The sequence below is a fragment of the Montipora capricornis genome, chromosome 12, assembly GCF_036669925.1.
Source record: "Montipora capricornis isolate CH-2021 chromosome 12, ASM3666992v2, whole genome shotgun sequence".
NCBI lineage: Eukaryota > Metazoa > Cnidaria > Anthozoa > Scleractinia > Acroporidae > Montipora > Montipora capricornis.
Genome location: NC_090894.1, coordinates 13016972 through 13034471, shown reverse-complemented (window position 1 = coordinate 13034471; position 17500 = coordinate 13016972). Strand labels below are relative to the sequence as shown.

General features: G+C 40.1%; 1 pseudogene; it reads right to left on the bottom strand.

Annotated features, from left to right (window-relative positions):
• Window positions 1-7501: 7501 nt before the first annotated feature.
• The window catches only part of LOC138027300 (doublesex and mab-3 related transcription factor 3, truncated-like), a 20303-nt pseudogene continuing 10304 nt past the window's right edge, over window positions 7502-17500 (bottom strand).

Sequence of the window (17500 nt, the reverse complement as noted above, 5' to 3'; positions counted from 1 at the left end):
GTATGGTGCGGCAATAGTTTTCGTTGGATCAACAATTCCTGGACCTGGGTTGTTTGTACGTCATTTGCGAGTCGAATTAACTCAGGAATGTAAAAGCGGGCGTCTGGAAAAGCCGGAGTCCGGATCCGGATTCGGAACCGGAACCGGCCAACACATCACGCATACACACAACCATTTCACCCGGTCAATTAGCAGCCATGGACAGCTCGGCCTTTTGAGTCTCATCAGCATTGCGTAGTTAACATACCAGGCAACTGTTTTAGCACCCCTTTAAGTGGCAGCTTCACATGCCATACATGTGTGGCTGCTAATTGACCATGTAAAATGGTTGTGCGCATGCGTGATGTGTTGGCCACACCGGGTTGGTGTTAGCGTGTGTCACCTTGCTTTTATTACTGTTGTTTATCAAGCCATTATTTCCAAAAACTCTCACGGCGGAGAGCATTGCGAAACCAAAACACCGTCGCCCGAAAAAGGAGCAATCTTTCAACGACGTGTGTCGAGTTTGTGAAAAGCATGTTTGAATTTGTTCAGACCATCGCTGAAAAAGAAATCTTTTAGTGTTGCATGCCTCACTGAACAACTGACAAATGTGGCTGGAATCCATTTAAAAAAAAAATCGAAATTCCTCACAACTTGTTTGCAACGTGTTTGTAAGGAAAATCAAAAACTGTTGCCATTATCTCGAATTTCTATTCAAATGCTTTGAATCAGATCAAAAAGACGAAGTTGGAGGCGAGTTTGAGATTGTTTACGTGAGATCTCGAAAACAGAGTCACGTTGAATTCAACCACAATAGGTTGGTGCTGACTGACACAAAGTTAATTCTAGCTAGCCAATCACGATTTTTACGATTAGAATTCTGAGCGTAACAAATTAAATCGAAAAAACAATAGCGTTCTCCCCTTCTTCCACGCTCGCCCTCCTCGTTCTCCCGCCGTTCTCTCTTTCCCTTCTCCCTCCCCTTCGAACGCCTGCCACGCAGGCTAGTGTTCACCTTTCCCCTGTTTCTTTTTGATCTCCAGTGCGGCGAGATCCAATAAATAAGGTGAATTTCAATTGTCTTTTACTTTTCTTTCCTGGACTCCTTTCATCCATGGCTTCAGTAACAACTTCGCACTCACGTCACCAAGGGACAAGGAGGAGTCTAACCCTATCTGAGTGCTAGGGTTACCCTAGCACTAGGGTAACCCTAGCTGCCTTGAAAACGCTCTGCTAGGGAAAACCCACCGACCCGGGACAACTTTTCCGCGGTTTCGGCCATAGTGTTTGAGATGCTGGCGGTTACCAACCCTACCTGTGGAACAGGGACCACTTCACTGTGATGTTTAGACAGGCAGGGGTTGCGATTGATACAACATTTTGTTCACCTCAGTGTTGCACGGGTCCATCTGTAAACAGCACTCGACTAAGACAAGAACTGTTATAGTCCATGTCCTGATTTACACGTACACACTACCGACTTTATCTGAAGCCTCTTACGCAGACTTTAGAAGTAAGGATTGCGTGACGAGCCAAAATTCATCCGGCCATCCTGGCTCGAACTACCACAACAACAGTCTGGAAGACTTTCATGTAACTAGATGGAATAAACGAAGAGTTAAACTTTATGCCAAAATTGTTTCCGTTCTTCCCCATAACAATTTTTCCACTCCCTCTATTGTTTGACTTGATTTGCGTTAATTTACAGTGTCGGTCCCCAATTAGTGCTCCAGCGCTAGAACGAGTAGACGCTTTCTTTCCTTTTATTTTCCTTTTTAAATTCGTGGAGCAAAGAACAATTCTGAGATAAAATCTCCACTGTTACTTCCTCTAGCCCAGTCGATATTGTAACTGAGCATTTCAATGTACGCGACAATATTTTAACACGGAATAAGAGTACTCAAGGCCTTTTTAAATCTGTATATGGGCCAGTATAAGCCTAGTTTTGTTCTATACTCTGTTTTTGAAAACTCAGTCCTTGCTTCATACCTAGTCCGCAGTCCGCGTTTTATACCCGGTCTTGATTTTATACCCGGTCCGCAGCCCACGTTTCATAGTGACCGACCGCAAACTATCATGTCCGATTGTCAACCTGGGCCCAAAAGGTGGATAACGCTATCTATCTGATAAATCCGTCACTATCCATTGCAAATAGTGCAATTGGTTTCGCTATGAGTTATCCAAGAGAGTGATTTATCATCCATCGTTTGAACAAGTAGGGCCTGGTTGCAGCCTGAACCTTGGGTGCTTACAATTTAGCCAAATAATCCGGATGAAATGATCGTTACATAAAGGCAAGCGATTTTCCGAATTTAGTGACCAACCGAATGAGAATGGCGCTTACCATTTACTACACAGCATTTACTCGATCTTGTGAGAAGGGCCTGGAAACGGAAGGATTCTCGCAAATGGTATAAAGGGTATTTTGCGAATTAGTAACAATTAGTATATACTAAACAGTGGATAGCGTTGAACTCGCGCGCTGATTGGCTCGTCAAACTCCGAATATCCTGTGCTATTTACCTCCGAGCAACTCGGGAAAAAATGGCGTCTCGATTTGCATCCGTGACAAGTGAAGAAAACATCCACATTAATTAATTTTGTGCTGTATATTATTTTACTGTTTTAGTATATACTAAAACAACTATTCACCTCAGTGTCGGTGGCTAGCGTTGGTGGCTCGGTAAATATCCACCACTAGCCACCTCCACTTCAGTGAATAGTTGTTAACTATTCCAGCATGTTCGTGTCCCATTGAAAGTCTCTACACAACGCACATGGTTTCCCGTTTTCGGGGTGTCCATGTAAGTCACTCAGGGGCCCCAAAGGGGATACCCAAAGGTTTCAATATTACAACACTGTCCACTTTGCTTTCATCTAGATAACGGAAGTGCATCACGGTGGCCGAGTGGTCTAACGTGCTCGCAGGTAATCGTGAAGGTTGAGAATAGTATGTGTGTTCTAATCGCGGTAGGGAAGTTGGGAAATACTGAGGGATATAAAAGTAACTTCACCCGATTGGAGTTTAATATAGTATCCGTGGAGCCACCAGACCGGACCATGCCAACTAATGCAACAAGTGTAGTACCTGTGCTGACGTGTTTTAGCTGTAGTATCTGTACTCATGCAATAAAAAGCAAAACGCAAACAAAAAAGCAAAACGCAAATAAAGTGGTTAGGAGTCCATGTATGTCCCCATGAAATGTCCTGAGCGCCTGATGCCCATGTATGACCCACCATACGTACGACCATGTCAACTAATGCAATAAGTGTAGTACCTGTACTGACGTGTTTTAGCTGTAGTATCTGTACTCCTGTAATGACTGTAGTACGTGTAGTAGCAGTAGTCGGTGAAGTACCTGCAGTACGTGTAGTACCTGTAGTACGTGTTTTAGCTGTAGTACCTATAGTGCGTGTTTTAGCTGTAGTATATTTAATACATGAACCCCTTCGTGCCGCTGGTATGTCGGCTGAAAATCTCCGCGGCTGAGAGATTATCCTCAAAATGAATATTTGGCCGTGAAGCGAACATTCGAAGGTAATTATGAAATTTTGAGGACATCTCAACTGCGGAAATTATCAGCCGACATACCAGAAAGCCAGGAAGGGGTTTATTTATTTGATATAACCCTCCCATTAACTTTCATATCGCGGAAAAAAACCGCTCGTAAAAATCCAGTGTTGATCTGATGGCGGTGCCTCGTATTTTTTCGATGCACAGTTCAAAATTTGACTAGAAAGAAAGTGTGTCGGTCTCAGGAAAAAAAAAACAAATTATTTTAATTTTCACTGCGAATGGAAAACTCGAAAACATGCAAGGCGCTTTTTTTGCTTACTGAAAAAGAAATTTGAACTACGAAAGACAGAATGTGCAAAGTTTGGATGACAGTGTTTTCAAGTGAAGCTGGAACTTTTGTCTCCTTCAAACGGTTGGTTTATTTTATAGTTAAATAACTACTCTATAAAATTACTCAGTTTAATTTCGTGTCTCTCTTAAGTGTGCTCATAACTTCGGCTTCACACCTTTAAAGACGTTGACAGCATATTTTGTTGACTTTCTTGTACTTTCCGAAACAGCATTTGCGACCAGCTTTTTAATGTCACTATCACTAGACTCCAGAAAACAATTATGTCAAAAGATCAATTTTGATACGACATATAAAATTGACCAGTCCCGACTTGTCAAGATTTTCTGATCCTTGAAAATGGTTTCAGTGTGAATGTCATATCCAGAAATATTAAGGATTCTTGATTTTATTGGGAAGTAGCCACAGGCGACAGAGGTATTTTTAAAAAATCATCGACTTTTTTTTCTGTGACGTGACAGCGTCACATTGCAGGTTGTTCCTGGGAAACCTGGTCTTTGCATTTTAGCTGCGCCGAGAAAAAGGCTTGGCACTTGCAAGTTGCCATTGTACATTAACCCTTTTCTCTCCTTCTCAATCCTTTTTCTAGGGTACTCAGGTCTTCCCTTCTCCTTATTAAACATCAATCTTTGATTTGATTTTTTCGTACAGGCCTAGGGTCCCCAATTAGTGCCTCATTGCTAATAATGATAATAATAATAATAATAATAATATAATAATTATAATAATAATAATAATAATAATAATAATAATAATAATAATAATAGTAATAGTAATAATAATAATAATAGAGCGGTTTTCAATTGAGTGTCGAAAGTAATTAGTGAATTACTTTGGTTTATGATTACTTCACTCAGTGATTGGTTCAAAGTTCTCGCGCCATTTTTTCAACCAATCAGAAGTGAAACCAAAACGAATCGTGGCTCAGGCGTGCACATTTTCCCGCGCTTTGTGTCGGCTACGTGTAATTACTTCGAGTTTTGATTGGTTTGCTGGATTATCTCAGTCCTTTTTAATTGGCCAAAGTAATTACTTTGGTTTTGGTTTTACGACACTCAATTGAAACTCGCTCTAATAATAATAATAATAATAATAATAATAATAATAATAATAATAATAATAATAATAATAATAATAGTAATAGTAATAGTAATAATAGTAATAGTAATAGTAATAATAGTAATAGTAATAGTAATAATAGTAATAGTAATAGTAATAATAATAATAATAATAGTAATAATAATAATAATAATAATAATAATAATAATAGTAATTGCTGCCCTCACATGGCAGGCTCCTATTTCTGCCCCGATATCTCTGAAGGAGCGTTTGCCATTGGATGGAAAAGTAGGTGAAATGTTTCCTCCAGATGAAACAGCGAGTTTTTACATGAGTAAAACAAACTGTTTTGTGACATTTATGTCTCGTTGTCATGTTATGTGTCATGATGTCTCGTTGTCAGAGAACCTTAGTAAGGGTAGCTTATCATCCTCCCAGTCTACACTCGACTATTTAAACCGCTGGGCCTCTGGCAACTGGATGCTTCTTAACGTTAAGAAATGCAAGGAGCTGCGTTTGTGTTTCTTCAAGGAAAAACCCCAGCTAGCCCCCTTAACAATTGATGATCAACCGTTAGAAGTGGTAATCTCACATAAGGTCTTGCTGTTGTCTGCCATTATGCTCTTCCTTCCTATTTTTCTGAACAGCTCGAACGAGTCCAGATACGAGCTTTCGGTATTATCTTTCCCAAACATACCTACAGCAGGGCACGTGAACTTTCTGACTGCCCAAGGTTGGACGAACTCCGCAATGATCTTTATATTAGAACTTTAAGGAAAATTGACGGGAAGGGCCCTCTCTCAAAGCACCTGACTACATGGACGTACGATGAGAAATTAATCATACCCACAGAACCCTATATAAGTGTAGAACGGAGCGGCTTAAAAGAAGCTTTTTTCCTAGTGCAATAGTTTCTTTTAATAATAATATTTAGAATCTACATTTTTATATAATGTTTATATTCAATATGGTTTTTAATGTTTTTTTTTAATTGTAAATATACATTGTAATTCATTTTTAAATGCGAAAATGAGTTTCAATAAAACTATTATAACCTAAAACTATTATTATAAACATACTTCAGCCTATCTAAATTCGAGGTAATTGAATTGTTTGATAAACTGATAGCAACGGAAACCGAAGTTTCCGCGGTCCTTTACACTAACCCGTGCGGGCTAACCGCTGGAAAACTAACACTAACTAACATGGTCTGTATTACAACTTTATAAGAAAGAGCCGCTAAGACAGTCCTCGAGTTTCCGACAACATCGGCAGACATTCGGCTGTCGCATAATGCATTTTCTAGTGGGAAAGTTACTTAAATTAACTGAGAGGGATGAGGTTGTTTGCGACACTTAATTTGGTTTCCACGATTCAATTTCCAATCTAAGTTCTTAAGCATCGTGCATTAAAATACTTTGCATACAATAAAACGATCATGAGAATATAGGTTTAAAATATTACAAAATATGCTTCAACGCAGCGTTTATGGACATATATTTGAAGACAAAAATTTAAATCCTTGCGACGCAGTTTTCAAGCAACAACATCCTTCACGCTTTGTTTTGTGTTGGTTTGTTGTTTTTTTTGCAAAGCGTTTCATCGGAGTAACCTGGTTAAATCGGCGGCTGTACGCGCTTTTCCTACTTTTTTATTCCCACTGAGTGAAGTTGAACAACAAAAATGTTAATACGTTTATATTGTTCCTGGTGTCACTATCTTGCACCAGATATTTCTGATATTTGATATTTGATATATACAGCATTTTAATTATTCAGTTGTGGCTTCATTCTTATCATGTTTTTTGAATATCACTTTTGTCATGATGGACTTCTGACGCAAACGACTGCATTCTCAGCTTAACCGAGTGGTAGTTTTTTTACGTCTTTCACTTAAAATCCTGACATTCAAGGTTCCAGCTCCACTTTGTACACTGACGAGGTCAGTTCTGGTCCAACGCTTTGTCGGCGCTGGAAAAAATAGTCAAAAAGAAATTAAACTTTACCTTGAGGAGACATTATATAATTTTTTTGCGAGGAGTTTCGAGCACACTCACTCAGAGCCCACATCCAGCTTCTCCACTGTTCCACCGCTCCTACAGTTCCATAACACACAATGTCGTCTGACCAGCCATAAGCTGTTTGGCATCGTTCTGACATTTTTGAGGTGGCTTCGTTTTAGATTGGTGGGTCTTCGTTTGAGATCAGTGGGTCTTCGTTTTAGATCATAAGATCTTCGTTTTAGATCATAAGATCTTCGTTTTAGATCAAAGGGTCTCCGTTTTAGATCACTGGGTCTTCGTTTTAGATCATAAGATCTTCGTTTTAGATCAAAGGGTCTTCGTTTTAGATCAGTGGGTCTTAGGTCTTAGGTCTTATGTCTTAGGTCTTCGTTTTTGGGTCTTCGTTTTAGAAACACCAAAAAATTTGGTTTTATCCACCGTACAGGGATTTTAAAAGCTGACGTTTTGAGCGCTAGCCCTTGGATTCGCTCTGACAAAGGGATAACGCTCGAAACCTATTTTGTTTTAAAAGGTTCAAACACGATCTCAGAAAATTACACAATAAAGGTTCTTCAGCATTCTTTTGCTCGGTTGCAAAAAACTCTACGAATTCTGATTATATGCAAGATAGTTTAAGCCTTTAAGGGGTATAAAATAACGAATTCGAAATGTATATATCCGTATGTACTATTCATATTGCTTATGTACTTGCCATTGTGGTGTACGTAATGCTTGGTAATAATATCAAAATAGCTCAGTTTCGTAATTGGCGTACCTTGACTAAAGGAGAGAAAAACAATTCTTAGTTTATTTCAGTGTTTTTCATTTGCCTCGCTTTTAGGTGAGCCTTGAGGTGAAAGCGAGGGCGGGCTTCTGTCGCGCTCATTTCGCAGTAACATCCGATCCCCTGGGAGAACTTTGCCAGTGGAGCTCATGGTTATGAGGGCGGCGGTCGCTGACCGCATACTGTGACTGTACCTCATGTCCTCGAGGTGGGGTAACTTTGCCAAGCCAGGGATTGTTGACATCGGGGTCGGGATGTGCTCTGTTATCGACGTTATCAAAGAAGTGGGAACATCTGACGTCGGTCGCTTCGCGGGTTCCTTTAGCGGGTTACGAACGGACGGTACGGGACCAGGTCCAGGGTAATAAATACTTCCGGGAGATTGAGCACTTGCACAATTGGAAATCGCGTGAAAATCGTCCGCGCTCAATGGAATACCGTGAGGAATTGTTGGCGAGAGAGGTGTGAAGGCCGAGTAGCTAGAAGGTGGAGGGGCCCTGAAAATAGACCACGCTGTACACTTGCCAACATTTGTTCCTTAGCAAGCGCTTCCTCGTGACACGGTAAAACGGTCTCAATCGTTTGGATTACATCACCTCCGCAGCCCTTGAGTATTAGCTCCAAAACGTTCCCTTTTTGCTCGGGAAAGAGCCGTGTTAAAAGGTTCATAAAACGGCCCTGATCCGATGTCGACATAACTGTGCCATCTCCGTTAGACAGCGTCATTCTGTCCGTTCTCTGTCGTTTCGTGTCGGGTGACATTCCCACCCTTCGTTCTTCCTCGTCATCCTCTCGTTCACGCTTCCATCTCGTAGGCAGGGCTTCGCTGTTGCTGTCCATGGCGAATTCTGCAAGTACAACAAAAGTCCTTAGTCTCCAGAAAAAAGAAAAAAAAAGAGCGGCTTAGAAATTTACAGAATTACAACAGCTCTTGATTATAGTGCATAGAAATGACAGTTGGCACAATATATCCTTGAATATATCAACGTTTTAAGGTGAAACCATTGTGTTTTTGTTTCGATGTGTTAAGAAACTAGCCAGCTTTCACCCACTTAGCAGGTCCTCCGCTTGAAAGAAATTGCTTGAAAGAACAGGTTTTGAAGAATTTGACAAAACTACGAGGCGAGACCAGTCGGGCTATGGGCTTATGAGGATGTTGACACGATCATTAAATAACGTCTATTGACACATTCAATTTAGTGACTTCAACATTCAACTTATCGTTTCTAAATCTGTGCAATTTAAGTCAGCTTAGGCAAGATAATGCCGATAAACTAGACGAAAATAGGGCCTCCCCAACTCTATATATAGATAAACCGTCTGCTCTTTGAGAATTCACAAACAAGTATTACCTTAAGGACGGTGCATACTAATTAAAGATGTTTTTTTCCCGGTGTGTGATTATGCGGGAAATGTAGATCTTAACAAGTGTCATTGAAATCCAAAAGAAAAATTGGCGGTAACCACGCATTTTTCGAAGATAATTGATGAATAATATTTGTAAAAAGCTTTAAAATACAAAGCGATGTATGGCGTTCTTTCTCAAATTGATGCTTAATTATCTCACAAAAATGCATGGTTACCCCCAATTTTCATTTTGGATACCACGAGTACTTACTAAGATCTACTTTCTCCGGATAGTTTTAAACTGCGCAAAGGTATCCCTGTATTAGTAAGCATCACCGATAGGAAATCCGAGTATCTCGAGATGCGCAGAACGTATGCGCAAAAACAATAGTAGGCACCGTCCTTAAACCGAGTGAAATCGCCGGCAGGCTTCGTGCCCCTGAACCCGATCTAGTGAGAAGATATTTTAGTTCCGTGACTGGCGTGCATTGAACCGCACTGCGAATTAAATGACCTGTTTCCATTTTAATAAGATGCAAAGTAAAAATTCTAGTTTTCTTTGCGTTAAAGCCACTGACGCACCCTGCTAGCAGAGCCTTTCTTTTGCTTGCTCGATTTTGGCTTTCTCGAGAAAGGCTCTGCTTGAATCGAGTAAGATCTTTATTACTGGGTTGCCTATGGCAAACCCAGTCGATGTCTGCGTTTAGTTTGTTTTCTTTTTCTTCTTTTTTATAATTTTTTTTTCCGTGTCGGTAAAAGTCTTGCCTGTCACTCCCCTGGTAAGTGGTGTCTTTGGTATAGAGCCTTCTGCGCGTATTTTCTTAGGATCGAGAGGGTAGTGGAACTGCGTAGATTTCTCTGGTGGACACAGTAGAATCATTAACTTAGCCTGCAATGGCGTCGAAAGTCATGTAACGCGAATGGCGTTTTAGTGGATCCTTAAACAAAATATACCCTTATGGAGCTCAATAATGGAAAGTCAGTTGGATAAACTAGGCAGGAATCTCAAAAGCGACGAGTAATGGACTTCGACAACAATCTATCGCCCGTCGAGACGAAATCAAAGTGAGTTGTATTTACCTGAAGTACATGGTAATTTGACTCGATTGAGTTTCTTGTCTTCACGCACGCAATGAAATAGGAAGAGGTTTTCGCCTCTAAGAGCAAATATGTTGTTTGTTTCAATAAATTTTTCGCTGGAAAAAGATTCTGTGGTATTTTCTGCCTTAAAGTTTGTGAATTATAATATCATGTTGTGTATTGAATTTTCGAGCTTAAGGTTGAAATGTGATGTGGGAGAAGTTTTTTAGTATTGCTCTGTAAGCAGGAAGGGTTCACAGGCCTGTTGGAAGCGTGCTTGAGTTTCAACAAAATGAGCCCCAAAATCAGTGAAAACTTGTGACGCAGATGAATAATAAAGTAGCTGCTATTTCCAAAATGATGGAATTACCTGGTGATAAATAACGTCGTACGCGTCTTGGAGAGTAAATTTTGACTTTGCATAAACAAGAGTTGGGCGATTGTGATCTTTGTTTTGACTTCGCTCATTTCATTCTCAAACTTTAATTTATAACACTTGACAGAAGAGGAAACTTACAAAAACCCGGTATCTTGCCATCATTTGACACAGATGCTTCACTGTTTGGCGAGTAAACATGCCGCGGTAACTTAATCACGGCGCCCGCTGAATTCCGGCCATGTCACTTTCGATTTTGCAATTTACTTGAACGTAGCAAAAATCTCCCAAAATGTTTGTCGCTGATCGTAACTTTTTATATTCTATATTCACGGTTCAAAATTAATGTTGTTTTGATGTCGTAAATATTTTATTCTCGATCGACCGTCCGGGAAACTTCCTTCTGCTCTTTCTGAAAACTATGTATCAATAGTTATTTGCTTTTTCATCAATATTTGTTTTGCATAAAGCAAGCTAACAAAATCTGTACCTTGCTGAGTTCGCATTTGTTAGCGTTAATAGTATTTTCGGTCAGATGTTTCTGTTTTTTATGCGGGGTTTATTGTTTTGGTCTCCCATCCTAACACTAACCCCGCGAAAGAGGGCTTAACTTCAGTAAAGTTTATTATTACAAAGCTGTCAGATGCTCAGAGGGCACACTTGTCGTAAAAAGAAGTTGTGAGGGAACTTGAAAATTATCAACATGTCAGCCTAGAAGCCAATGTTTCTCGCTTCTCTTTTATTTGTTATTCTTCAGAGACTGGAATGCTGTATTTCAATACCACACAATTCAGTGCCTTCTGATTTTCTGTAGCACGTACCACAGGCAAGCCAGTGTATGCTTCACGGAAGCATCTCGTTGAATATGCGCTGCATGTTGCCAGGATACAGTCTCGAACCCAAGCCTAATATGCCAGATCTCGCCGCCATCTTGGTTTTTCATGGTACAGCGGGCTCAATTATAACCATCAGTTTTGTCACTAAACGGACGCTCGCACTGGAAAAACCGGTTTGACGAGAGAAAACAAGATTGACTAGTCCAGAAGCTCGGGCTGCAGCGGCTTCAAAGAGTTGACGCGATTCGGGCAGAGCCTACTTTTCTCCTCCTCAGTAAAGAAAAAGACAAAAGGAGGCTCTGCTCGTAGGGTGCCACTGACGTTTCGATCAATTGACAAAGACGTCTCAGAACACAGAGTACAGTTTGATATCATTTACTTTCTTCGTAATTGCAGCTAATGTATGCTTTTTTTCTCGTGTTGTAACCCATTTTTAAAACAGCTGTAACTTAAGGCCACAGACTACTTGCATTCACTATCGAGGCAACTAGAGAGACAAATTCTTAAATCCACTTTGGAGTAGAAAACTTATGGCAATCATTGTATTGTTTACATCTTCAAAAATTAGGCCCTAATTTTGGCGTCTAAAAGTGTATTTTCTAGAAGAAACGGTGGACAAGTTTGTCGACCACAGTTTGCCTTTAACAATAATCTACTGTTGTTTAAATTAAGCAAGATTTTTAGAACTATTAACTACCAGTATTGCGCCCGGTGTGCGAAGGCCCTCATTTTGCCATAGATACAGCTGTTTCGAGAAAAGTTGTCCAAAAGAAGTGTAAGAGCGTTCGCGACAATGCCGAAAGGTGGTATGGGATAGTATTCAATATGTTGTGAACGCCCAGAATCGAAGATGCCACGACCGGACAGTGAAGACCTACTATGGCGAACTATTTGAATGAAAGAGTTCTTAGGATATAGCGTTGATGAAGTGGCAGTACGCGCAGACTTATGTTGAAGCTCTCTCCCGCTATCACGATACCAAAGCACGTCCAAAAACAAAAGGGTTCATTAGCAAAAACGATGACTCTGCACGTGCGCCACGATGTTTGGTACATTTCTCTTAGGGCGCGTTCGATTGACCCTATTCCGGAATAAGAGTACGTGGAGTGATGATGAAAACGATATGTTTGGCGCGTTTCGACGCAGTAAGGATAATAAAAATATGTTTTAAATAGCCTTTTAGCAGATGTTTGACAATTTTATTGTGAATCTACGTACAAACGAAGGATTTCTAACTTATATTACGTGTTTTCATATTCCTGAATACGTTCAATCGAACAAACCCTTCATCTTTCTGTGAAAAACATGACATAAAATAAGCAATGTTAAGGTCTTCAGAATCTTGCTCTATTTGTGAATCATAACCGTTTGCTACTAATTCATGGGTCATTTGACTGAATTTTGAAACTCACTCATATCTGAATGTCAGTAACATGGCATGAGCATGTATTTCTAAGTGACGTTTTCGATAACATTTCCGTCATGTTTTCGTTGACTCAAACTGACAGTTTACCATAATCCCTTTCGGCGTTGTCGCGTACGCTTTCATGCTTCTTTTGGACAACTTCCTCGAAACAGCTGTATATATTTGCGTACTCCAGTGGTTCAATTACGCAGCAATAGGCAATAAACAATGAATTTTGAGAAAATCCTGCCAAGACGAACGCTCTTTTAAAAGAGGAGGCAGAGTTTCTTTATACCACCGACTGAGGAAGCAAACAGGCAGGCAATGTTACTCTAAAGAATAAAAACAGGAAACTAGCTACCTTTAAAAATAGCAAGCCTTAAATTTTCGATAGATTGGGTCTCGACAGTGAAAAGAAATGTATTCATTAATTTTAATAAACATCTTTTTTTAAAAAAATTCGCCAAAATACCCAAAAATATCCAAAATTCATCCAAATATACCCCGGATTTAATGGAAGCATTGTATACTGTACACCTGAAATTCAAAGAAAGTGATATACCGAATGCCCGTATTTAAGCTGCAATATATCGTATACCCGATTTAAAAAGCCCCTGTATACCGTATACCCAAAAACCCTGGCCGAACTGACCAAATGAAAGTTACAGTTGAACAACAGCACTACGAAATCTACTTTCCTTTGAACAAAGATTCTAGATGTTTCAAGTGATTGGTCTTGAAAGACAAAGAAGTCCCGAAAGTTACTTGGATCTAACTTGTTTTAGACATCCTGATTTTTTCCCAACGCAAAGTGAAACTGATTAATTCGTTTGGAGTGTGCGTAAACGTATTGCTGGCGAAAACCTAACGTGAATCGCTTGTAAAACGTAAAATCAGTATAAGATTAATGTAAGCTTCGATCTTTGAATGAAAAATACCTATTTGTTTTACAGTTTTAAGAGAAAAAAAACCCAAGGATTTCATGCAAAAATTACGTTCCACACTTTACCTTGTGAATTTTTCAAAAGATGTGTCTATTTTGAATAAAGGAACTCTAATTTTCAAAAGAATTGCTTGTTAAGTGGTGCCGGGTTGAAGGACGAATAGGATATTATCTACAAATTATCTACCTGTTTGCAGAAAACCATTTTTCTCTTTGGGACAAAAATACAAACCACGATCACGTGGCACTGCAAGCGGCTGCCGCTCAAAACCAGGCCTCTGCTACTTGATGGCTAAATATCAATTTATGCTAATCAGGATTATCACAAATTACATATTTTGCCTCAACTACTCAACCGGACCCTCAAGCTAGGTGATATATGGGCGCGTTGGCCAGCCAAGCTCTCCGTAGAACTAAAAGAAAGAGCTTGAGTAAAGGCAAAAGTGAATTTGAGACCTCTAATAAACTCTCTAAAGAGTCTTTGACATAGGTATTAATGGCACTCACTGAGGCCCAACGGTCGTGTCGTAGGAGTTTTCTGTCAGGGACTCCAGGATTAGGGACTCCACCAGCTGAGTGAGTATTAAATTAAGCAATATCAGGAACAATACCATGGAAAGACTTCTTGAAAGAGTCGCTGTAAATGGAATAGCTCATAGGCTTATCCGCAGTTTATATATGATCCATTTCATATATCATTTCTTCGTTGAAAGTGAAAACAAACTCAAACGACTGCCAGAGGCAGAAGAAGGCCTAAAAATATACCCGCGTCGGAATAAAAAAACTTACAACTGACTGCCTTTTCTTAGCAGGTCCCACATTTCAATGAAAATGGAAATAAGCTGATCATGAAAACCTGACATTCTTAGCCCTAATAAGGGACAACCGAAAAGCGAAGAAAACCTGAAAGACCTAAAAACAAGCATAATTTAACGATGCAATAGAAGTAGATCGCTTATATCAGCACTCTCCGATAACTTCCTCGGAAGGGTGATTATCAAGGGCCTCCAGCCAATGCTTAAAACGCATTGCTCATGAACATCAATACTTCATGTGTACCTGGCCACAAAAAACCCACCGAGGGTAATTATCAAGGGCCTTTAGCCCATGCTATAAACAAATTGTTCATGAACAACAATACTTTATATGTACGTATGTACCTAGGCACAATAAAGCCACCGAGGGCGATTATAAAGGGCCTCTAGCCCACGCTATAAACGCATTGGTCATGAACATCAATACTATAGACGTGTACGTAGACACAACAAACCCACCAAGGTTTAATATCAAGGGCCATTCCATAGCCCATGTTATCAAAAACATCGTACATGAAAATGAATGCATGTTGAGATATAGGAAACTCGTCAGGGGTAACAATACTAAAAACTATAAAACGTATACACGGCTAGAGCGGTTTTCAATTGAGTGTCGAAAGTAATTAGCAAATTACATTGGTTTTGCATTACTTAAGGTAAATTCCCTTGAAATTGTTCTACTATCAAACGTTTTTGGAAACTTGGCATAATTAACATTCATGATATGACCATTGAAAAAATGCAATAAAAAAATGGGGTCACCGCGCTTGTTTACGCGTCAGCAGGCTCGTAAAATGGGGTATTTTTACTGTTTTTAAAATTCGAATCACCTTCATACAGAATTAAGTCTTGGTTACTTCAAAGACACAAAATTTTATTTTGAAAATAAAGCTTCTTTTACTTACATAAGCAGTAATGCTTCATTTACGCCGACTTTAATTCCCTGGTTTTGGGACAGTTCCGTGGTTAGCTTGAAGTCCTCGCCTTGGGTAAAATACACCCAGTACGGAACTGTTTTCCAAACAAAATTCATGTTCTACTATCAAAATTTTTTTCTTCAAATATGTTCTTTATTAGACTGTTCCTAGCAAATACCTGAAAAAAAAATCGGCGGTCACCGTGCTCGTTTGAGAGAAAAAGAGCATTTATTTCGCTATCGGGTTTAGTTTGAGCGAAATGTCCTACGGTTTGTATGCGCACGTGCTCATGTGCGCGCGCTAATGACGAGAAAATCGTGCGCAGTAGGGATGCGCAATGCAATACTAAGAAATTACCTTACCCCGGTGATTGGCTCAAAGTTCTCGCGCCACTTTTTCAACCAATCAGAAGTGAAACCAAAAACCAATCGTGGCTTGCGCGTGCACATCTTCCCGCGCTTTGGGTCGGCTACGTGTAATTACTTCGAGTTTTGATTGGTTTACTGGATTGTCTCCGTCCTTTTTGACTGGCAAAAGTAATTATTTTGGTTTGGTTTTACGACAATCGATTGAAACTCGCTCTAGGCTAACGAAGCATGAATCAAGAACGACAAAAACGTCAAAAACACGAGGGCAACAAGGCCAAGCTATCGCTCAATATCAACGCACTAAACAAAAAATAACACAGCGATCGAGAATGACTAACAGAGACCCCTACCCTGAGCAACCCAAACGAAAACTTACAGCATAAAACACAAACTAGAGGCTGTGCAGCTACGAATTAGGAATCCACCGAGGGTGAATGTCAAGGCCGTCTTGGTCATGCTCGTAAACGTCGATACTCCGCGCGTACCTAGACAGACCAAACCACCGAGTTCCACAGCGACACTACCTCAAATAAACGAAAAACATAAACAAACTCGGCCCCTAGGCTGTGCAACTCAAACGAAAGCGTGCAGCAAAAAACGAAAGATAGAGCGTAATGTACAATAAAAAACTAGAACTCTGGAGCGCAAAAAAACAACGCAAACATTACTTCAGCAGCTAGCCTATAAAAACTGAGACCTATAGCGTAAACATCGAAATATAAGAGGAACTAGACCAAACTTAGTGATCTTGGCCAGGCTTCTGACGAAAAAATATATTTGGAACATCTGGAAGAAAAAAAAAGCCCAGTGGGCAAAACGACTTCAGTGGAGACCAACGAAACATGGGTGCAACCAAAAACAGGCGAGATTCCAAATTGGAACCGGCTGCAGCAGACGCTCGGATGAAAACAACTATGGAGGTTAAACAGACAGGAGGGCTTATGAAGCTAATATCCATGGACCAGTCCAGAGCAAAGGCGTTCACTCCGGAAGACCCTGGCTGATATAACCTTGTAATAAACTTAAGGAGCTAGCGATTTAAAGTGACATGCACAGTCTGTCACATGTCTGCGGCGCCAAAGAACATCTACAGCAGAAAAAATATCAGCGTTCACTATGTATACAGTCATCAAAAACTGCGACGTTTCCGATGACAACGGCAAGAATTACGCTGAGCTTTCTAAGAATCCATTGGACGGTTGGCAGAGAAAATATAATCATTTTCCATGTTATCGTCAAAAAACTGTCGTCATATTGGCAATATCAATGGCAAGGACGCTAGGCAATTTTGGTAAAAATCTTACCCTCAATATCAATAGAACAGCCACACGCAGAATTGGAGGCATCTAAAAAGACAATTTCCACAAAGGAAAACCGTCGATATGCACAAGATCTTGCTTCCAAGAATAATTCAGTCAGGCATTTTGGGCGATAGCAAAACTTGTAAATTCCAATTAACGACAATTTATGGCACGAAAGGAGCTTCTATTCATGAACCTGGATACAGATCCGACACAGCTAACAAGCAAAATAAATTACAATGGACGAAAGCAAGTTAAAAAACCTGGCGAACAGGGGTACGATCCGTAATAGATCGCCGGACAGGAATTTCATTCTTTTCTCGGTTGCACAAAATATACATATGGACAAATCGATAACAGTCCCAAGACAGGTGATAATTTGAGTTGGGACCCAAAGGGATATCTATTCATTAGGAACA